Source organism: Octopus bimaculoides, chromosome 4 (genome assembly GCF_046866305.1).
Source record: "Octopus bimaculoides isolate indiv1 chromosome 4, ASM4686630v1, whole genome shotgun sequence".
Classification (NCBI taxonomy): Eukaryota; Metazoa; Mollusca; class Cephalopoda; order Octopoda; family Octopodidae; genus Octopus; species Octopus bimaculoides.
Window position 1 is genome coordinate 97,527,349 of NC_142931.1, and position 25,000 is coordinate 97,552,348.

Below are 25,000 nucleotides of genomic sequence, written 5' to 3' on the forward strand. Positions count from 1 at the left end.
AACGTCTAGCAGTGTGGTTCTCATTTAGGTCGTTAGATTGTAGAACGCTAATAACATGAACAATATTACCAAAACAATAACAACAACAACAGCAACAACAACAGTAACTAGTAGTAGTAGTAGTAGTAGTAGTAGTAGTAATTGTGCTATTAAAAATTATATTGATAACCGTTTCTTTATTTGCCAGAAGGACGATATACAAGGATAGATTTTTTTAAATTGAGGATTAAATAGATTCAAAAGTCAGAAAACAGACACAAATATAGAAAAAAATGAATGAAGTTTAAAATACTGGAGGACAGACATTTGGCATCAGAGAACCTCACATATCCTGAATTACACTTACTGTTACGGGCAACAATCTTTTATTACGTTTCGGCCTTGGCTGACAGATACATGTTGAAAATTGGTCTATACACTCGAACTATACACTAGAACTATATTAGCATATTTCACACCTCTTTCAGCAATTTTATGGAGTTGCAGCTCCTTTGTCTCTACCCTCACCTTTCTCTCTGAGCGAAATTTGAAGAAGTTGATGAAATCTTGATCCAATAGGAACGTGTTTACTCGCAATATTAGATGGAAAACCAGATAAGTAATGACAGTATTGACAATACTCTACCACTCCAAATTTTTGCATATCAAGATCATTTGTCCAAGAGCTCAGTAAGTTAGACTCTTCGCAACTAGAACTATTAACTAAAAGTAATAGAAAACTATTAACAATAGCTACAAAATGTTCAAAATAAATGTTGAAATGACAGATAAAGAAAGAGGAGGCAGAGAAAGAGAGGGATGGGGAGAGGGAGAAGAGGCAATGGCGAGAAGGAGATGGAGAGAGGTAACCGTGACCCAGTTCGAGAGAGACACTCCTCAAACACGCAGACGATCTATCTTTCATGGTAAAGACTCCAGAAACAAAGCGTACAGGAGAAGGGAGAAGAGAGGAGGCATCCTTGGCAGACTGAGAATTTGACGCTGAAAGGTGCCAAGAAGTGACCGTTTAATCGGACTACCGACCAGATGTTACTGTACATTGTGGTGATCCACTATCTGAAGCCGGGACCGAAACACAGAGCTCATAGGACAGCTTCCAGCTAGTGGTTGTCTAGCCTGTTGAAAGACTTGGACTGGTCCAAATTGTCCAGCGCGTCGCCAAAGTCAGATCTATTCCCAGCCCGCTTATGATCTATCGCATAAGGTGGACGTTGTGGATAAATCTGATGAGCAACGCATATGTTTTCCGATAACCGCCAGTTTCTTGATGAGCAGCATTGCTAAAGTCTTTCACTCTGTGTTGAGCAGAGTTATGAGTCAGTTACGTATCTCTTTTTCAGATTCTTCCTCAGCAAGGTAGTTACATGAGGCAGGTCACCCAATCCAGTCGATTTTTACCTCAGAAACCGAATCAGAACATCGTCAATCTCCTCAGCTAAAATAGGATTCTCGCAATACTCAGACTCTCTTCTCCAAAGCGTTTAGGAAGGCCTCAATACCTACCAACACAAGTTCCCCGCTCCTCGAAAACAGTTCGGTGAACTGCTGCAGAATCATCGCGCTCATATGCTTGGAATCAAAGAGCATACACCCGTTGGAGTCTGCTATAGACCGAATTCTAGCTTTTTTAGCGTGTAGCGCCTCTGATTTTGTGTCTCCACGCGACAGTTCCCATACATCCCAGCTCAGGAAACACATGAAAGAAATGGTTGAGCGTCATTCTCGCGCTAGCTCGGCGCTCGCGCTTCCTCGTTTACCTCGTCTCTGGTAAACTCTGAAGGTATAGAATTACCACAAGACAACACCATTTGATGGCTGTGGAATAATGAGGGTTACAAATATCTAGGAATGCTGCAAGACAATGGAAGGAGAAATGAAAGAAGTTACTAAAGAATAAAGAGGAGAATTAGGAAGGTGCTCGAAACAGAATTAAATTGACGGAAAATCATTAAAGATACACGGGTTATGCCTGCACAGACATTCTCTGCTCTCTTTCTGAAATGGACAAAAATCGAGGCACAAAACTTGGACAGAAGAACTAGAAAGCTGCTCAAAATACACAACGCGCCCCACCTCAAAAGTAATACCGATCGACTCTGCCTACCAAGAAAGGAAGGGGGTAGATGATTACTAAACGCAGAAGGCTCTGTTAATACTGCGATCTTGGACCCGAAAAATTATGTTATGCAGAGTACATAAAGAATACTATTGAGAGCCAGAGATACCCCAAAAACAGCAAGAGAATTCAAAAGAAAAGGAAGAACAATAAAAATATGGAAATAAATAGAACTACATGGCCAATTCGTGCAACAAGCCGAGAACGTTGGAAGTAAACATGACTGGCTTAGTTGAGAGACGGGAACTTGAAACGAGAGAGAGAAATGTTAATTATAACCCCACAAAAATAAGCCCTTAGAACATATCTGATTAGGGCAAAGGTCGACAAAACTCAGTCAGACAGCAAATGTTGAATCTGTAGGAAAGGAGATTAAAATATCAGTCACCTTTTGAATGAGCGCAGTATACTAGCACAAAATGCGTACAAGCGAAGACGTGACTATGTATACAAAAGGGTGTGTTGGGATGATAGCCAAGTAAGTGGCTTCAAAACAACAGAAAAGTAATAAGAATATGAACCAGAGGCTGTAATAGAAAAGGATAATTACAAGACCTTATGAGATTTCACCATAAAGATTGACTATATTATTGAAGCAAGAAGACCAGACACATGAGCATAGAGGATAAAATAGACAAACAATGTAAGATTATAGAAACAAATGAGAAATATCAGGATCTAGACCAGGGGTTCTTAACCATTTTTTCATCTATGGACTCCTTTGAGTATTATTTTACTCTGGTGAACCCCCAAAGCCATTCGATGTTTAAAGACAAGTTTTATAGAGACTTCTTTCAAAATTCCTATTTTATTTTTCACATATTAATTTGTGTGGATTGAACTACCTAAGATGTTAGCTGTTTCGTGCAATAAATACCAATGCATACATCTAAAGTAAAAGTTTGTTAGGGGCTCTTAAGATATTACAGTGGATCGCCAATTTACTATTTTGTCGCGTAGACACCCAAAATTTTATATGGACCCCGGTTGAGATCCACTGGCTTAGACAGAGAGCTGAGAAGACTGTAGAAGACCAAGACAGTTAACTTTGCAAAACACCCAAAATACTAAATGAAAGACTGAAAGAGATTGGAATTAAAAGTGGCGTTTGATGACCTGCAGAATATTTGTGTTTTGCTTAATTCCCCTCAGTTTAGTATTAAGCAAAACAAAGGCAGGGTATCAATTTAGAGATAGTAAAGGAAAAATTAACTGCTTGCTCTACATGGATGATCTGAAGCTTTTTAGTAAGAATAAAAAAGATATAGGAATTTTTCTTTTCTAACAGTCTAAACTGTTTTGCGTATGTAAAATAATAATAATGTTAAATCATTCTAATTTTGACGCAGCGTCAGCAATTTTGAAGAGAAATAGTAAGTACTTGACTGATACATCGACCACTACTTGACTGGCACGTCATTTTATCGATTGCGGAGAAATGAAAGGTAAAGTTGATTCTAGTTGAATTTGAACTTAGAACGTAATGAAGCGAAAGAAATGTCGCTCGGCATTTTGTCCAACGCTTTAATAGTCAAGAAAAAAGACGAAAAGATAGATAGATACATCCCTCTTAAGTATGAAATAGCCCGGGTGAAGATAGTGCCAATTATTGTTGGGTCCTTGTTGGGTTATATTCAAAAGGCTTGCCTCTTTGCCATGGCCAGAATAATCAGGACAGTATTAGACAGCTGAAAAGAACGAATAACATGGTACTGTAAGGCTGCTGATAGTAAACCCGCTACGCATGCAAGACTACAGGAGTTCCAACAAAACCTGTGATAAAGAGAAAATAATAATAACAATGATGATGATGATATAATAATAATAATAACAACAACAACAACAACAACAATAATAATAATAATAATAGTAATAATAATAATTATTATTATTATTATCATTATTACTATTATTATTATTATTATTATTATTATTATTATTATTATTATTATTAGAAAATAGTAATAATAATGGAGCAAAAACAAGGAGCAAAAGAAGGATGCTGAATAGTTGAAAGAACTGAAACAAACAATAGTTCTGCCTGTCCAAAATAGACAGAACTAGTCATTTCAGTTAGGGAAGTGAAGGAAATCAGCAAAAAAATGAGCAACTAGAAGGCCCCGGGACCAGATGGAGTTCAAGGCTACTGGATCAAAAGATTTGGTGAATGTCATGCACAAATAGCTGTACAACTAGAAGGCCCCGGGACCAGATGGAGTTCAAGGCTACTGGATCAAAAGATTTGGTGAATGTCATGCACAAATAGCTGTACAACTCAACCTCTTGTTAAATGCCGACCAAGTAACACCAGAGTGGTTGACATTGGGTAGGACAGTGCTGTGTCTGAGAACCACCAAAAAAAGACAATACACTAGACAATTACAGGCTGATATCCTGTTTGCCACTAATGTGGAAGTTATAGACTGGAATACTCGCAGAGTCAATGTACGAACATGTGGAGAAAAATGGAGTCCTGCTACATGAGCAGAAGGGTTGCAAGCGTAAGTGCAGAGGTACCAAAGATCAACTCCTAATAGACAAGTCTGTACTTAGAGACTGCAAGAGGAGGAAAAGTAACTTAGCTATGTCATGGATCGACTATTGTTAGGCGTACGATATGATTCCACATTCTTAGAATATGGAGTGTATGAACCTATTTGGTATTGCATCGAATGTTAAACGATTGCTTGGAAAAAGTATGGCGAAGTGGAGGACGGAACTGACAGTATATGAAAGAAGTTTAGGGACAATGCAAATCAGGAAAGCAAAGGCTATGTATGTATTCAAGAGTCGCCAACAAAAAGTCAACCATTTGTTATTCATGGATGACCTCAAACTTTATGGTAAAGATGAATCTCGAGTCAGTTCCTTCGTTGATACGGTGTATACTTTCAGTGTAGATATCAGGATGGAGTTAGGTCTGAAACAGTGTGGTATGTTAGTCTTGGAGAAAGCAAAATCAAATATATGGACGGGCTAGCGATACGGTCGGGGAAGGTTATGAAGCAGATAGAAGAGACAGGCTATAAGTACTTGGAGATATTGGAAATGGATAATTTGATGGAGAAAGAAATGACAGAAAAATTTAAGGTGGAGTACTTGCGTAGACTGAGACTGATCCTTTAGTCGAAATTAAACGGATGGAATAAGACTAAAGCTATCAAAACCTGGGTGGGTTCAATTCCTTAGATATGGAGCACGGTAATCGCCTGGACAGTAAACAAACTAAGCAGCTTAGACAGAAAAACAAGGAAGTTGCTCACTTGATATGGGATACTCCACCCAAAAAGTGACACAGACAGACTGCTTGTACCAAGAAAAAAAGGAGGAAGAGGATTGGATGCGAACACAGCATTAGAGCAGAAAAAAACAACATAGAATAAGATTGAAGGTATCAAAACCGGGACGGTTTTACCCCTTAGATATAGCAGCAGGGTAATCTAATCGCTTGGATAGTAGACGAACTAAACAGCTTAGACAGAAACACAAGGAAGTTGCTAACTAGATATGGGATACTCCACCCAAAAAGAGAGAGGAAAGAGGACTGAGTGGATGCGAACACAGCATTAAAGCAGAAGAAAACAACATAGCATGGTATGTAAACAATGCCACAGAACCGCTATTATTGTAAGTAAGAAGGTCAGGCTTTTGCAGGATGAAAGATTGCAAAGGGAAAGCACTGTACAAGGACTTGAGAATTAATGAAACTGAAAATAGGCGGATAAAGAAAAGAATACACGGACAATTTCATAGGGATGCTGAAGAGAAGACAGACAGAGAAAAAAGATGGCCATGGATGACTAAAATTTATTTAAAACTAGAAACGGAGGCTCTAATCTGTGCTGCCCAAGAGCAAACGTTAAGAACGAATTACATCAAATACAGAATAGACAACATTTCAGAAAGTGATAAGCGCAGAATTTGAGTACAAAATGGTAAAACCGTATGGCATATTAGCAGTCAATGTACGCCACTAGCCCAGAAAGAATATAAAAGACAATATAGCAAAGACTGTCCATTGGACTTGACAGAACAAAATAGTGGTACGAACATAAACCTGAAGGCATCATCGAAAATGATAATGTAAAGATCCTGTGGGATTTTATGATTCAGTGCGACCATGAGATAGGGAATAGGAAACCAGACATTGTGTTAATTGAGAAAGAAAGCAAACGATGATGCATCATAGATATAGCATGCCCAGCTGATAACAAGGTATACGATAAGAAAGAAAGGGAAGTCGACAGATATGACAGGTTAGCTTGTGGTCCCTGATAAAGGTGGTAGTAGTACCACTAATCATCGGAGCTCTGAAGCAGTGAGTAAAAATCTTGATAATTACATGGAACAAATAGGGGTTGCAATAAGGGTAGAACACTTGCAGAATACAGCATTGCTTGGAACCGCTCGAATACTCTGGAAGGTGCTCGACAAATAAGGGGTGTTATCTTAGTACACTGGTAGTGATCAGCTGACATCGTAGTAGCTGACAGCGTTAGAAGCTGTGCAAAGACAATAATAATAATAATAATAATAATAATAATAATAATAATAATAATAATAATAAGAAGAAGAAGAAGAAGAAGAAGAAGAAGAAGAAGAAGAAGAAGAAGAAGAAGAAGAAGAAGAAGAAGAAGAAGAAGAAGAAGAAGAAGAAGAAGAAGAAGAAGAAGAAGAAGAAGAAGAAGGAGAAGAATCGAAAAATAAAATAGCTATGACTAAAATATTTTTTTTAACTGAAAATAATCTTGAAGCCGATAAAGTAGAAGGAAAGACGAGAAGAATGAAAACCTGAAAAATTAGGCAACTAGAGATAGATACTTGTGGTACTAATTATGAAGACAGAGCTAGAGAGGGAGGGAAAGAGGGCGATAAAAAGAGAAAGCAAGAAAGGGTAGATAGAGGAGAAGAAAGGGAGAGGAGAAAGCTTAGTGTACTAGATAAAAATAGTAGACAAACAAGTGAACGGAAACAAAATATCTGCTCTTTAGAAAATGATTCCTAATATAAATAGAATATAACTACAACCGGAAGCAGACCGCTTGTATATCTTTGGCTCTGTCGTTATCTTCCATCTTGTTTCCTACACAGATAAAAATGATAGAGGTATTATTGATTTAATTCCGTTGCATGTTGCGCACAAATCATGACAGACATGTCTAATGAGTAATGCTTTTATGTGTGTGAGTACGTGAATGTTTTCTGTGTCACGTTTGTGTGCTTATGCAATGGTGTATCTTATTTTTCAAATTTTGACAGAAAAGAAGATGCATACTGGTACATACACACATGCTTCACTTTTATTTATAGCTCAGTGTTAGACTGTTTATACATGTGTGTGCATGTTTGTATATGCGTGTGTAATCAAGTATATATATATATATATATATATATATATATATATATATATATATATATATATATATATATATATATACATATATATACATATATATATATTTATAGGTGCAGGAGTGGCTGTGTGGTAAGTAGCTTGCTTACCAACCACATGGTCCCTGGTTCAGTCCCACAGCGTGGCACCTTGGGCAAGTGTCTTCTACTATAGCCTCGGTCCGACCAAATCCTTGTGAGTTGATTTGGTAGACGGAAACTAGAAGAAGCCCGTCGTATATATATATATATATATATATATATATATGTGTGTGTGTGTGTGTGTGTGTGTGTGTGTGTGTGTGTGTGTGTGTGTGTGTGTGTGTGTGTGTGTGTGTGTTTGTGTGTCTGTTTATCACTCGAGCATCGCTTGACAATCGATGCTGATGTGTTAACGTCCCTGTGACTTAGCGGTTCGGCCAAAGAGGCTGATAGAATAAGTACTAAGCTTACAAAGAATAAACTCTGGGGTCGATTTGCCCGACTATAAAGGCGGTACTCCAGCATGGCGGCAGTCAAATGACTGAAACAAGTAAAAGTGTAAATATATATATATTGATGCGACGACCGAAAATACAGTTGACATTATATCCCCATCTCCCGGGCTGGGTTTTGAACCCGTACTCTGGTCAGTTGGGGAGAATGGTATTTCCTTTGTCTTGTCGGCAACCACAGCTATTTTTAGCGTAGCTGCCCCTTTTCGGTCAGCGAAAGTTCAAAAACGGCAGGATAGGAATGTACCGACCGACCCATCTTGGCAGGGGGTAAAGTAGCACAATGAGCTATGGTATTTGGGATGAATAGGAGAACGAGAATTGGCGGCAAAACAGTTAGCAGAGAATTTTGGCAGTGGAGTTCTGGGAGCCAGCAGGGGCAGTCGAGCGGTAGCAGCCAGCCGAGGCAGTTGGGTTGTAGCAGCCAGCCGGAGCGGTTGAGAGACAGCAGTTTGCCCGTTGAGATGGGGCCAGTCGAGTGAGAAGAATAAGTCTGACGGATAAAGCTATGGTCAGCAGAAATGTATAGAGAGGGACAGAGAGAGACGGAATCGTAGTGGCAGACTACCTTGGTCAGTGGAAGTAGCAAACTTGAAGGAAATGAACTTCGTTGTTGGTAAATGTGCTTTTATATTATTTTAGAGAAAAAAGAACTGAGTTGTTAACTGTGTTGTTAAATGCTTCTAAAAGAAAGGAAAAGAAAAGAAATACAAAAGAAAGAAGCAGAAGAACTTTGTTGTCAAATGAAACTTGAGACACGAACTTTGCGATGTAAAAATGATTGAAAAGCTTATAATTGTTTGGAAACTTTGTCAACGTTATTGAACTGTCATGCCATGTATTGGAATTGTTATTATGTAATGCTCTATTCTAATGTTTTAAATGTATTCTGTGATGTTATGTATGTAAAAAGAAAAGGTTACCCAACGCATGGTCTTCGTGTTGTTTCTTCCTCCCCGTCCTATTTGCCTGTGTTGTTCTTCGTTACGTGCTCCAGCCGGGGCTTTATTATCGGTCAGGATTGTACCGACAGACGAATTTTGCTAGCTCACTGAGCGTATGAACGTTCGCGCGTGCGCGAGTCCCCTCTTCGGTGTTAAGGAGGTGCTTCGCGTGCGGGCGCTCGTAACAATATATATATATATATATATATGCACACACTGATACGTACGTACACATATTCAAAAGCACATGCATACACAAACATGTATGTGTATGTGAGAAATCGAATATGTATCACTATTAGCATGTTAATCTGGATAGTTGACCTTACAAGCAGCATAGATAAGATCATTCGACATAATTTAATATATATTTAGGTTCTATTTCAATTCCGTCGTTGCCATCAGGCAATGGAGAACGACTGTATGGAAATGGAATCTAAATATACGCTAAATTATGTTGGCATCGTTAATAAAACACCAAGGTTTGAAGGGTGTATCATTCGTATCAATGATTGATTCTGTATAATTTCATTTTACCTGTCGTTGACAAGTTGGCCGTGGAACCGTATGTCACAAGTTGATAAATGTAGGTATAAAATGTTTGGGATTTTGAATCTTCAGCCTTTCAAGAAAGACCAATGTTGAGCATTATCAGAAAAGTCTATGGTAATAAGTGGAGTATCACTAAACTCTGTTCTGAGTCATTCTTTTGTTCCTCATGCATGTTTTCAGATATTTAGAAAAACATACAGTTGGTTACACGCTGTAATTACATAGACGACACTAAAGTGGTGCTAGAAAACAAGACAATCAATCATATCAATGTACACCAACAAGACTTAGACATAACTGGTTGAGTGGCAATAACATGTTTAACGTTACAAAGCTAAATACCTTCCGTTACGGAAAGAAGAAACGAAATGTTCTAACCGCCCCAAGCTGCGGAACTTATTCCCTCGAGCCCTGGGCATAATTATGCCTGTAGAAAGTTGTTTCGATAAACGTTCGTAAACAGTCAACAACCTATCGAGGGTTAGTGGCTAGGTGAGAATACAACGAGAAGCACATAAGTGATGTTGACACTCTAGGAATTCCTTCTTTTAAGCGGTTTGGACTGTTGCTCATAACAATTGCATCTTACCATAGAAAGTGTTAACTACCAGTTGGACAAACTAAAATGCTGAGTTAGAAGATTTAAGTAATAAGAACGCTTCTGCAAATCACGTCTCTACTCTTTGAAAAACTGAAAGAAACAATTTGTTCTATCCTTTAATTCTCTTTTCAGGAACGTGTACAGCACAGTTTTACATTTACATTTTCAGATGTAATATGTTTCATAACTGCTTACTCATCTGTTGAATATATTCGCTCGTTATATTCCGCTTGAATACATGACATCGTCTGCCTAAAGTTGCGTAAGTTCCCCTGTTATTCTTCCAATGTGTTTGTGTTTGTGTACGTGCGTGTATGCATGTATATCTGAACCGTTGAGAAATTTGAAAATAAGTGTTTTAAAATGTAGCCAACGAAACCCTAAACAAAAGATTACATTATATCGTGTAAGAATACCTCTAAATAAAAATCATATTATGTGTTTGATGTATGCAACACGACCACCATATTACTACGATAAGGAGACATTAAATGCTTTATCTGTACAAGTAATGAAAACAGTAAATTTGTGTTGGTTACTTTAAATAATGAAAAATAGGAAAAGTTTTCAATATAGGCACAGGCATGGCTATGTGGTAAGAGGTTTACTACCCAACCACATGGTTCCACGTTCAGCCCCACTGCGTGTCACCTTGGGCAGGTGTCTTCTACGATAACCTCGACCCTTGTTAATGGATTTGATAAAAGAAAAGTGAAAGAAGTCTGTTGTATATGTGTGTGTGTGCATGCGTGTGTGTGCGTTGTGTCTGTGTTTGTCCCCCACCACCGCTTGACAGCTGGTGTTGGTGTGTTTACGTTCCCATAACTTAGCGGCTCGGCAAAAATGCCAATGGAATAAATGTCAGACTTTAAAAAAACATCAGTCCTGAGGCCAACATCAGTCATTCGATTAAAATTAAGAAACCCCGACTATAGTGTTTACGAGGACTCAATTTTGAATATATATATATATATATATATATATATATATATACAGAGAGAGAGAGAGAGAGAGAGAGAGAGAGAGAGAGAGAGAGAGAGAGAGTAGCGGTCGAAGGATCGCGGGGGTTCGCGATCTCAATATAGAAATGCTATCTGTGCATTGGTAGAAGGGAAAAACAGTGAAATTTAGTTGGATTTTACCTACGCATCTCTCTAGGAATCTGTCTGTATTGCCGGTACCGGATCAGTTCTTTATAGAGAGTGGTTCTCCGTCTCAATGTCATACTCGTGTCCTATATAGTTATGTCCATAACCCGAACAGGTTATTACATAAATTAGATTCTCAGAGGCACAAGTGAAGTTAGTTTTAATTGTGAACCCCTCTCCTTGTTTGAAAAGGAAATCCGAGCTTTCAAGTGGGTTGGAGAATGTTCCACAGATTGGGTGTCCACATTTTCTACCGTTGATTTTGTTAGAAGTCTCTTTAGCGATTTGTGTTGCATTTTGCATTTGATGAATTTATGTTTTCAGGATGTCGTTCGTTTTGGGGTCTTTAGTGAGTATTGGAAGATTTTGTACAATAGTGTTGTGTGACACATTGTTTCTAATGCTGTGAGTTGATATATAGAACAGTGTTTTAAGATGAGGTGTGGTATTAAGTATTGTTGTCCTTAGTGTTTTTATGTCTAATTTCTTGGCACACTTAATTCCATCGTCTATAAGTGAGGGTTGATATTGTCTTTCAGTTTGTGTTGTTCTGAGGTCTTGAAGACGAAGGTCCCGAGTAGTTCTATCAGACACTATTGTGCAAATCCTTTTTACCAAATTAAAGGGGATATTTATTTTGATGTGTTTCGGGTGGCTTAAAAGGAGATATTGCTTCGAGTCCGTTGGTTTATGACAAATGTCAGTTATAATTTGGTTGTTGACTTTTTTAATGATTATATCCAAGAATGGGAGCTGTTCTTTGCTATATTCCATTGTAAATTGAATGTTACGGTTTATAATATTTAGTACTGATTTGAATTCCAAAAGTTTATCAATGGTCTCCTTCCAAATGATAAAACAGCCATCCACGTAACTTTTCCAGTTTTCTCTTATAGAATGGTGAAATGGATAACCATATTTTTGCAGTGACTTTTCATATATGGTGAATTCAAAATAACCCATTATTAGGTTCGCAACCGGGGCTGCTTTCGTTCTCATCACAATTCCGCATTTATGACGACAGTAGGTGTCATCAAATAGGAAATAATTGTTCTGAAGTATAGATTTTAAAAATTCAATAATAAAGACCTGATTTATGCGTTCCGGTAGTACTTCGGGATACTTTTCCAACCGGAATCTGATTGCTTTTATTCCATAGTCATGTGGGATGTTGGTGTAAAGATTGATAACATCGAAAGAAACCAATAATGCTTCTTCATTAATTGTTTTTAGTAGGTGCTCTAGCATGTTCAAATCGTCTCTAATGAAACTTTTGATGTATTTCAGCAAGGGTTTCAGTGGGATGTCTAGAAAATTGCTTAGGCGGTTTGTTTCACAGCCCGGGTCAATTATAATGGGCCTTAACTTTAAGCCTTGTGGCGCTTGGATATTTATGTATTTGCCTGGTGATTGTTTGCAGGCTTCATTAACTATCTTGCTCTTGTGTATTTTAGGTAGTCCGTAAAAAAGACTAGGTTTACATTTAAAGTTCGTGATGTAATATATTTCTTTTTCTGTCAGGCCTTTTCCATGTAGAAGTATTAAGGATGCAAGATTTTCCATTGATTTTTGCTGTTTATAGTCGACAATTTTTTTGTAGAAGACATCGTTTTCTAGAATGGACAATGCTAGATTTTTGTAGTATTCTGTGTCTCTGTGTCCATCAGAACTACAGCACTTCTTTGTCTGCTTCTTTAATTACCAAGTCTTTGTCGTTTTGTAGTTCAATTAGATCTTTCTATTCTAGATTGTTGAGGTTTGAATTAATTTTTCGATTATGGGAAGTATATGGGAAATTTTAGATATGGTCCCAGAAGTCATATAGTGTTTTATTCCTACCTTTAGGTGGAAGATAATTACTTCTATTTTTAACTAGTGACCCATCTTCGTTATTGTAGTCAGTTAGTGCTTCTGTGAGTCGTACTTGTTGAATCATTCATTCATAAACTCCTCCACACACAACATAGGCAAACACTTTTTCTTGAGGAAATACGTAATTAGAATAGTTTTAATGTCATGATTAGCGAAGGCGAAACCGGTCGACAAACACAATATAAAGTATATTTTAAAAAATGTATTAAATCTATGTAAAGTGTGTGGTATATATATATATATATATATATATATATATACAGAGAGAGAGAGAGAGAGAGAGAGAGAGAGAGAGAAAGAGAGAGAGAGAGATTATCTTTCATATCTTTTTTACATATACACATAGGGTTACACACATATACATATATGTAGTACACACATGCGCTTACACACATAATCATATGCATAGAAATATACGCTTACTCACATATACGTATTATTTTTATACATGTTTACGCACATTTCGCTCATAACCATTATAATCCTTAAAACACAATTCTAGTAAACGATTTTTGTGTGCGTGTGGGTACGCGTGTGGGAATGCGCATGCGTGCGTGTGTTTGTGAGTGTTTTATCTACTGTAAGATAAATACCCTACTGTTGTTTCACCTGTTTCCAAGTGGATAAATGTGATCCTAAGTAGATCTGATGTACAGTTTGTAATGGAGTATCACTGATGATATGTGCATGATATCGTGTGTGGTTTTAATCACAGTTAATGTAGCCATAAAGAACCATTATGTATAATACATGAATATTTACACATATACACTCGCACACGTCTTTGTGTATTTGTGTGTTTGTGTGCTCGCGCACTATATATATATATATATATATATATATATATATATATATATATATATATATATATATATATATATATACGCACATATATATATATATATATATATATATATATATATATATATATATATATATATATATATATATTTTTATATATATATATATATATTTTTATATATATATATATATATATAAATATATATATATATATTTATATATTTATATATGAGTGTGTGTATATATATTTATTATATATAGACAGACAGAGAGACTGACAGATATATAGATAGATATAGATATTCATATATACACATGTATGTATATGCATACGCACACGCACACGCACGTACAAACACACACATATAATGCATATATACATAAACGCACACATGTATGCTATAGACAACTTCGTGCTCTCATACATAAGGATATGATTAATTTCGTGAGTATGTGTATGTAGGAACTTGCGAGAGAAATAGATAGAGAAAAAGAGAGAGAGAAATGGTGGGAAGCTTGTCAGAGAACGGGTAAATAAAAATGAAAGAAAATAAAAGGAAGCAGCAGTCTGTAGGTAGTCCGTAATCAGCTCAGTCCGTTGGAATTAAACCAACACTAATCCCAATGCTGCATGTTTCTGCTTTTCGATGCGTGAATTAACTTAAATATACTTTCATACTTAATCTATGATAGTCGTATGCTGAAATATTTGATTGTCAATTTCTAGTCACTGAGTTCAGTTGTATAGGTTGGTTGTCAATTTATTGTCGTAGGAAATACACCGTTTTCGTTTGCTTATATCCATATGATTGTCGAGAAAAAATGTAGAACACCACCTCCGAACAGTTTATAGCATTAAACTGAAGTTGAGGACATTTATCTCTGGTAAAACTTCTGCCACTGAACTCTTAGCGACATGAATCTGTGCTCGAAAACACCTTTGAATCACCATCATTTGCGTCAGCCACATAATCTCTCTGGGTAGATATTCAAAGGATTGACAGAATCGTTAGTCTGACGGAAAATAGCGATGGGTGGATAGAATCAGCAAAATGACGGACAAAGTAGTATCAGTGGATGGTAGAATTAGTATAGTGAGAAAATGGTGGCTGCGGGTGACAGAATTGGTGGAATGATGGACAAAATACCATGTGGTAGTTATTTTCGTTTTTGTTGAAACTCCGTTAGGCTTGACTTCCTTCATTTTCTCGAGATGGATTAAACAACTACATTATTCAGAGAAAGACACAGCAAGAAATAGAGACAGAGCGAGAGAGGAGAAAAAGAGGTTGAAAGATAGAGAGGGAGACAACTGCATTATTGTCTCTATCGGCTAACTATGTAATGAAATATTTAGGTGCAAAATTGTAAATATATCTCTTGAAGCGAATAAATTACACCAATAGCAACATTCTTGAAAAATATGATCTCTGTCAAAGAATATAGTTATCATTATTATGCCAGATAACCATAACTCTCAGCGTCTTAGTTCCCTAGTTGTGCATAGCTACTAGAAGATGATATACTTTGACGTCGGAAGTAAAAGCCAGCGCGATAAAACAATAGTATTACATAGACTCACAAAGTGAGAATCAAATAGTTCCAAGTATAAGATCAAATGAATTTGTATTAATACACTTGATTTAGTTTTATACATATACCTAGGTGTACTAAGGTAACAGACCAGCTCTCAATGGTCAATTTGGAATCGTGTGAAAACGCTTGGGCGTCCTGGCAAGATATGTAACAGTCGCGATTTTGCAATATTGTCCACTTCCAGGCTGCAGCACCTGATATTCCAACGCAGAACCTATATGCTAATGCATGAATATGCTCTTCTTTTACAATATACATATCTATTTACATACATGTATATGCATACGTGCACCTGACGTGCACGAACAGATGTGCATATATACACATATACACACACATATACAGATACACACACAAACACACATATATGTATACGTGTGTGCGAGCGTGTGAAAACATGTGTGTCTGTTACAAAACAGATACAAATCAACGATTCAAACATAGTCTGATGTAATTTCTTAAATACATTAATTGTTTATCCTGCGTGTTAGTTAGATTTGAAAGAATAAATTACTTAGATACACACACAACATACACATACATACACAATCATTTGAATATGTATGTGAGTGCATGAATGTGTCTGTTAGTGCGTGCGCAGATACATGCACACACACATATGCAATCAGATCTATTGATATCTGTGCATTCGTATGTATAATTGTACAAAAGTTTGTATTTATGAATAAACATTTATGTATGTGCATGTATGCTGTACGTGTATGTGTATGTCTTTACAATCATATTGTAGTTTATTAATACTGTCAGTATTATGAGCCAAAGAAGCTATTTGCACTAATTTCACCCACTGAAGCCTAACCAAGTCCTCTCAGATGAATGATGTGGTTAACTGCTTAACATAACTTAAAATTCAGTAAAGCTAATCACACACACAAGCACACAGGCACACACACGCATACACATGCACACACTAACATTTGTGTGTGTGTATTTATAATTTATTCAACGTTTGTTAAGAGAAAGAAGCAACTGATACTTTCATAGTTGATTACATATCATTATTTTTAGCATCCATTAAACACTGCTAAATGTTAAATTGAAAATTTGGAATAATTCTATTAAAATACAAGAAACAATGTTTGTTCATTCCGAAATGGAGAATAATAAGAGAAAAAGTAGTTAATTGAATCCTATTGAATTATCTCCCATATTATTTCTATTTAAATATAGTTGTTTTATATTGCATTTTTCATGTTTTTAAAATATAAAAAGATTAGAAATTCTAAAAAGATATAGATTTTGCAGCAGCTATTTTGATATTTTTCTTTCTCTTCGTAATGAACCTTCCTCACCAGGTTTAACAAGCTTCCTTCCTCTCTTGCTAACTTAGTCGCATTCTTTACCTCTCTTTTTATTTGTTCTTTCAACATCAACCATCTGTCTGTCAGTCTGTGTATGTCGTTCCTTCTCTTATGCCTATGCATGGATGTATGTATATATATATATATATATATATATATATATATATATATATATATATATATACACACATATATATGTATGTGTGTGTGTGTGTGTATACACATATCGTGACAATCCGTCGGTTACGACGATGAGGGCTCCAGTTGATCCGATCAACGGAACAGCCTGCTCGTGAAATTAACTTACAAGTAGCTGAGCACTCCAGTTCACGTGTACCCTTATATATATATATATATATATATATATATATATATATATATATATATATATATATATATATATATATATATATATATATATATAACCTGTAGCTTCATATATGTTCGGTGGATAGGAAAGAAAACAATGAGAATTTCAAACAAGTACCTTCAGCATTTAGAAAAATATATCGTGAACACAGTCTCCAGAAGGCGCAGTGTAAATCAAATGATACGCAACATGCATGCTACTATAAAAAAACACACACACTCACACGCACATAAAAAATACCTCAACATAATCTAAAATTGTTCGATTTAGAAAAACAATATTGAGCAAAATATAATTATTTTCCCTTTATTTAATTTTATTTGTATTTTTGATGTGTTCAATTTCCTGTCTGTTTGCATGCTTCCAGTCAGTGGATCGATATTATCAACAAAATTATATATTAAATGGACGTCAACTAAGAAAATGTTATGTGTTTTTTTCCTAACCATTCACATATTTATTTATTAATAAATTATACATTTATTAAGTTTACAGTAATACATGCTTTGTCTTCATTTTTATTTTACGATACACAGGTCGTTATAGCTTGTCAGAGAAAAGGCTACGGCCCAACATGATCAGAGTCCAAAGACAGAAACCAGCACAAGAATAAATTATTTATTATATAATGGAATGCCAGTTTGCCAGTGTTTGTTCAGCTGAATTGGATTATCATTATACTACAATGAAGATAGCTTAATATTCGAGATGCACATGAAGCAGGATTGATATCAGGATTGACACGATAGGGAAGGTCGGCGCTGACTGAAACTACACACGCACACACACACAAACACACACACATGCACGCATACGCACACACACACACACACACACACACACACACACACACACACACACACACACACACACACACACACACACACACACACACACACACACACACACACACACACTTCTGTATAGTTAAATATAAAATATCAGTAATTTTCCAGTTCATTATAGAAACATTATTTAAATTCTAGAAACTCAGTAAATTCAGTTTAGCAGAATACAAATATCTGTTTTTAAAGTGGAATATGTATATGTGTATACACCAGTTATTCTCAACAGGGATGCATATAAGGTTTTGCTACTAAAATTTATGTGCAATGAATTGCTTATACTCCTATAATATACAAAATATTTTAATAATCATTTTTATACAATTCCTAATAACAATTAATTGTAAAAATATAATAGAAACTTTCTCAAACATCGAATGGCTAGGAGTGATTAACACACGCTGAGGACGGGTATCCACCCAGAAACTCGAGTCCGTGTGTATCATGTAAGGCTAGAGATGGGAGCGATGACCTCCCCTCGCAAATACTAATTGGACACAGAATGTGTGTCGTTAGCCAGCTGGAAGAGATGTCTTCCTGGGGCTATAAAAGTCAGTAGCACTGTCCTGTATAGGACAGTGCTAATGTCGACAGTACTTTTGCTGTACTCTCGTCAGTGAATTGTGTCTCCACTGTAGCACTTCTTATACCGCGTCCGGCGTATTTCATTTTATCCCAGATGGGTTGCATGCACTTCTTAATTACTTCATTTTAAACAGACATTATTCTTTTCTCCTTAAGACTGAACGTCTTATAGACCGCAGTCTTGGCAGCTATATTCTGTAGTATATCTTGGGGAAGAAGCAACTTCGTATCATTCCCTGTTTTCATATTCCGATATTTAAATAATTTGGCCATAGACACGTTCAAATTTACCATATTGGGTCTTTCTTTCTGAACCTGTTTCTCACTTACTTTTTCATTTGCATTTGCCTCTTTCACCTCTAAGTCAAATTCCATATTATATACAAAAATTCCTTCAACAGGACACACACATTTTCAAAAATTGTTTTTCAATAATTGACAAAAATATTTTTTGCCAAAAAATTGTCTTTCACAAAAATAATTTTTAAACAGAATAATTTTTACCCTGCAAAAGGGTAAAAATTAAAGTTCGCAAGTCCTCCAACAATAACGGAATTTTCTGCCCCGTAGGGCGAAAATAACTATTAACAATACAACCGAGGTTTCTCAGGTTCAACAATTCAACAGAATAACAGTATAAAAAACTGTAGAAGTATAACAACAAAACGAACTCACGAAGGCAGCAGCCGAAAAAATTCCAGCAATCACCAGCTAATGATAATTCATTATTATCATCAAATGATCTAACATAGAAGGGACAACACACGACGTTACAAACATATAATGTTCACGAGTTCGTTTAGTGAGTTGTATCAAGAAGGAATTTTATGAGTGTAACGCCATCCTTATTTGTTGGCTTGTGACTTTAATTGTTTTTAGCTGAAAGATATATTTCAATGGAGGTGAAAAGCTACTCGGTAGCGATGGGAAGACAGGGTACTCTCGTTCAGAGTTTGCGGGAGCAGCATGAAGAATGACATTAAGCGGTGAGTAAAAATTACCGAGACTTCATTTTTAGCAAAAAAAAAAAAAAAAAAAGAAAAGAGAAAGAGAACTGATAATGAACGTTTTAAAAGAATCATTTGAATATATTGTAATCCTCAGTTGTATAAATCCACATCATTCATTTTCATATGTTAATTGTCCCCGCATGTCTTGTTTGTCCTCGCCTCTAGTGGATAATAAAGAATCAAGTGGGTAATGAAAAATCAGAGTTCGTTTAGGTTATGCAGTTAAATTATCGATATTTGTGATGAGTGTTAATTACAATGGATTTATTTCACATTTTGGCCGGGAAGTCCACCGGCTACACCGTACGAATTTACAATGGATTTAAGCAGGGTCATTCATACCCAACTTTCTCACCACATCCTTCTATCTTTTCTCGTGTATGCTTCGCGACAGGCATCTCTTCTCCAGCCCTATCTTGCTCTTCAGATGATATCTGAAGTAGTGCAGCAAACTAGGGGGATCTTTTCCTTTTGGCCGGCACATAGAAAAAATAATTTTTTGTAACTAAACACTTTCAAATTTCGTATACTGGTAGAATGTGTCATTTAAAACATCATTTACTCTTGGCGTTTTTAAGAAAATTCTTTATTTTCGAAGTTATTTCGTGTTAAAGTTGTCGTATTTCGGTAATTTCAACCAATCAATGACGTCTATTGAGGTGAAAACAATTACTGCTGTTGTTTGTCAACAACAACTTCCGGCGGTTTATATTTCGTTTGTCACTTTATTTATGACATCGTTCGTGCGTTTGTACTGGTTTTAGCTTTAGGGTTTTAGGGTTAGGTTTCGGGTCTTAGAGTTAGGGTTAAGGTTTTATGGTCAGGGTTAGGGTTTTAGGGTTAAATATAGGGTTTTAGAGTTAGGGTTAGGGTTAGGGTTTTTTTCAGCTGCTATTTTCGGAAAGACATTCTTGCCCACCAATTTCTTCATTTTTCACATTTTTCCGTAATTCTAACCCTAAAATCCCAACCCTAACCCTAACCCTAAAACCCTAACCCTAAAACCCCAACCCTAACCCTAAAACCCTAACCCTAACCCTAAGACCCTAACCCTAATCCTAAAACCCTAACCCTAACTTTAAAACCCTAACCCTAACCTAACCCTAAAACCCTAACCCTAAAACCCTATCCCTAACCCTAAAACCCTAACCTTGATCATAAAACCCTAAGTCTAACTCTAAAACCTGAACCCTAACCCTAACCCTAAAACCCTACAGCTAAAACCAGTACAAACGCACGAACGATGTCATAAATAACAGTGACAAACGAAATATATACCACGATAGTTGTTGTTAACAAACAACAGCAGTAATCTTATTCAAGGGAAAAGATCCCAAAATAGGCAATTTCGAAAATGCTAAAACAAAACGAAAATACTTCCACAAACAAAATAACTGAAATTTGTTTTTAAATAACTGAATTGATTAAACTATACACATGTGTATGTCAAATATAAATATATCAGAAATAACAATGACAAACTAAATATAAACCGCCGGAACGTCTTGTTGTCAAACAACAGCAGTAATTGTTTTCACCTCAATAGACGTCATTGATTGGTTGAAATTACCGAAATACGACAACTTTAACACGAAATAACTTCGAAAATAAAGAATTTTCTTAAAAACGCCAAGAGTAAATGATGTTTTAAATGACACATTCTACCAGTATACGAAATTTGAAAGTGTTTAGTTACAAAAAATTATTTTTTCTATGTGCCGGCCAAAAGGAAAAGATCCAACAAGGGCCGGAGATGAAGGTTCCCGTCGCAACTCCTTTCATCCTCGTTTTTACAACACATATCAATTTCTAGTGACCTAAGGTCGCCCAGGAGACAAGTTTGCTTCCATTTTGACCCTAGGCCACGCACACTTATGCACCCTAACTTAAATTCCTTAGAAATTCGTACTTACATTTTGATTTTGGGGAGGGGCTACACAAATGCAGCCTCCCCCATCCTCCTTCTTCCGTGGTGTAGCCGCTGAAAATACAATGAAGCTCTTCCTGGCCATCCCTGTGCTTACGTCCTTTATATCTTCTTTATATCACAAACAAACACACACCGATTTTCCACATATGTAGTAAATAATACTGCATAGTAGGGATTTATTTATTTAAAGAACGACGTCGCTTACACTTTCAGTAATTTTCTTTTGTATGTAAAGAAATTTGAAAGATATACGTAATTGTCTAAGGGGGTGATAAAGTGCTAATCTAACACGTTGCTTCTTTGTGGAAGATTTGAGAATATATGGCAGGGATATGAAAGGTATGGAGTAGAGTCTTCACCTTTTCTATTTATATCAGTATGGCATTTAGTGAGGATAAATTTCTCCGATATCAGATCAGAATTGTTAGATGTACTTAGGGATGGATGAAAGTATATCCTATGATGGAACTTGTAGCAAGAATGTGCAACCAGGGAATATAACATCCAGATATAAAATACTGTTCTCAGAGTATACATTATATGTGCTGTACTAGTATTCATACCAACTTTTGGGCACCTAGATTAGATCAGGACCATTGTTAACACCCGTAAATTATTAACCAACACCAGAAACTTTCACCACTGTCGAAACGAAAAGGTAAACAGCCGGAGAGGCTTAACACCGATTCACACATCCTTTGAATGTCACATCACATCCCTTCGATAACGTCTAGCAGCCACTAAACGTTGAATTCCATCCAGTGGGTCGCATACATGAAACTGATAACATCATGAGAGCTGGGAGTTATTTCCTGACTGACGACCAATGATAAATACAAATCTAAAGCAGCAGACCATAAAATGAAAAGTTATATGCATATGAGCAAAAGGTCATGGCTATGTTACCAAAAAGATTCAAAGTGATTGCAACCTAGATAACGGAAGTATTTCATCTCGGATCTACAACCGGGATATTAGCTTTCACTTTGAAGTATTTGCTTTTGCTATACACAAAGAGGAAATAACTACAAAATAGTTTATACCAAAAAGAAATAGAGATGCAAGTAAACCACCTTGGTTTGGCAAATGATGATGGGTGCGGAATGAAGACATCAGCTCTTCAAAAATATCATCACAGTATTATCGGCATGATGTCGTGACCAAAACATTGTAGTATGCAATCCGTAGAAAGAATAGTCTGGAAGCTAAAAGAACAAACAATAGTAATGTAAAAATATAAACGTGTACACACACATATGCATACATGCATGTATGCAAACATACTCAAATGCATACATAGAGTAAACACACATACACGCACACACACACACACACACACACACACACACACACACACACACACACACACACACACACACACACACACACACACACACACACTTATATACTCACATATAAACTCAAATAGATGCATACATCTACTATTAATCCGTTGATGCTATCTAAATTTCTATAAAAGAGCTTTGTTTCTCGTTACTGGAAATTTAAGTAATAAAATCAGAACATATAAGCATACACATACATATACACACATACATACATGCATACACACGCATACATACATACATACATACATACATGAATACATACATATACATGCATAATGAATTGAGAGATGAAAAATAAATTATGTAAAGTAGTAGGAATCAGTTTCCCAGCAGATGGTAGCATAATGTTGATTAGAGAAAAAGGAGACATTTATGCCAAAATAATGAAAAATCTGCGTTTATTCTATTTTGGATTATAACTATAGATTTCTACCTATAATTATTAGACTATATGATTGCATGACTGCCACAGTAATAAACTCGAGCTGTTGGCTTTCACGAAATAAGAACTTGTCTAATCAAAAGATTACAACAAGCTGACAACGGTACTGTCATTATATGCAAAACGTTATGTATATATATATATATATATATATATATATATATATATATATATATATATATATATATATATATGTATGTATGTATGTATGTATATATGTATGTATATTTATGTATAATGGGCCCCAACCATGCGAACCTGTTCGTTGGGTACGTTGAGGCCCAAATATTCTCAAGTTCCACTGGTCCCACTCCTGCACTATACGGTCGTTATAGTGACAACTGTATCGGTGCGAGCTCACTACCGTTTCCCCTCATCTACCACCCCATCATCCTACCTCTCCAACGCACATTCTCCGACCCTTCCGGCAACTCCAGTTCACTTCGTACATCTTCCCTAACCTACCCTTCCCCTCTTTCAAATGAGCCCACAACCTACGAGACTTCTTGGTCCACAGCTTCTTCCCTGACCCAACTTCCCAACCCGGCGCGTTCCCCTGCTCCCGCCCACGCTGTCGCGCTTGCCCTTACCTCTCTAACACCACCCTCCTCACAAGCACCCATCATCGACCCTATCATATCACTGTCTCCTTCACCTGCACTTCTAGCAACGTCATCTACTGCATCTCCTGCTCTCTCTTTCCTTCTCTATACATCGGTTAAACGGGACACCGCTTGACTGACTGGTTCGTGGAATACCTCCGAGACAGCCGACTCAGCAACGACATCCCGGTCTCGTGCCATTTCCGCTCCACCGGTCACTATTTACAACATATCTGTGTTCGGATTCTCTTCGCACAGGGGCCATCCGGACTCCTGTCTTCGCCGTGAGTAGGGATTTATCTTCTCTCTTCGATCCTTTGCGCTACATGGACTAAACTCTCCTCCCCTCTTCATTTAACCCTCCTCCTCTCTCCTCTCTTCCTCTCACACCTACTTCCTCTCACCCACCTCTCCTCTCTTGCTCTGGCACCTACTTCTTCTCTTCACTCCTACCCAACTTCTCTCTTCCACCCTCTCCATTCATCATCACCCCTCCGTCGTTACCCCATCCCTACACATTCCAACCTCACCATCCCTATACATCCCATCCAACCCCATCCCCATCCCTTAGACCCAAACCTTGTTTCCCCACTCTCACCTCCCCACCCCACACCCCAACACCACCATGCCACACCACACACCACCACACCATACCACCACACTACACACCACAACACCACACACCACCATATCACACCACACACCACCATACCCCACCACACACCACCACACCATACCACCATACTACACACCACACACCGCCATACCACACCAAACAACATCACACCACCCCGCACACACTAGCACTGACCACTTCCCAGTAACAACACCAGCGCACATACTAGCACCTACACCATCATCCACACACCTACACATGCACACATGCACACGTCAATGTAATCAGCCTCCTTCCACAGGCACATATACGCTCTCCCATACACGCACGCGCACCGTTTTGGGATCGCCAATACTTTATTATCTCCTCTTCTTCCTAACTCTCCTATGTGACCCCTCTGATCGGTAGCCACTA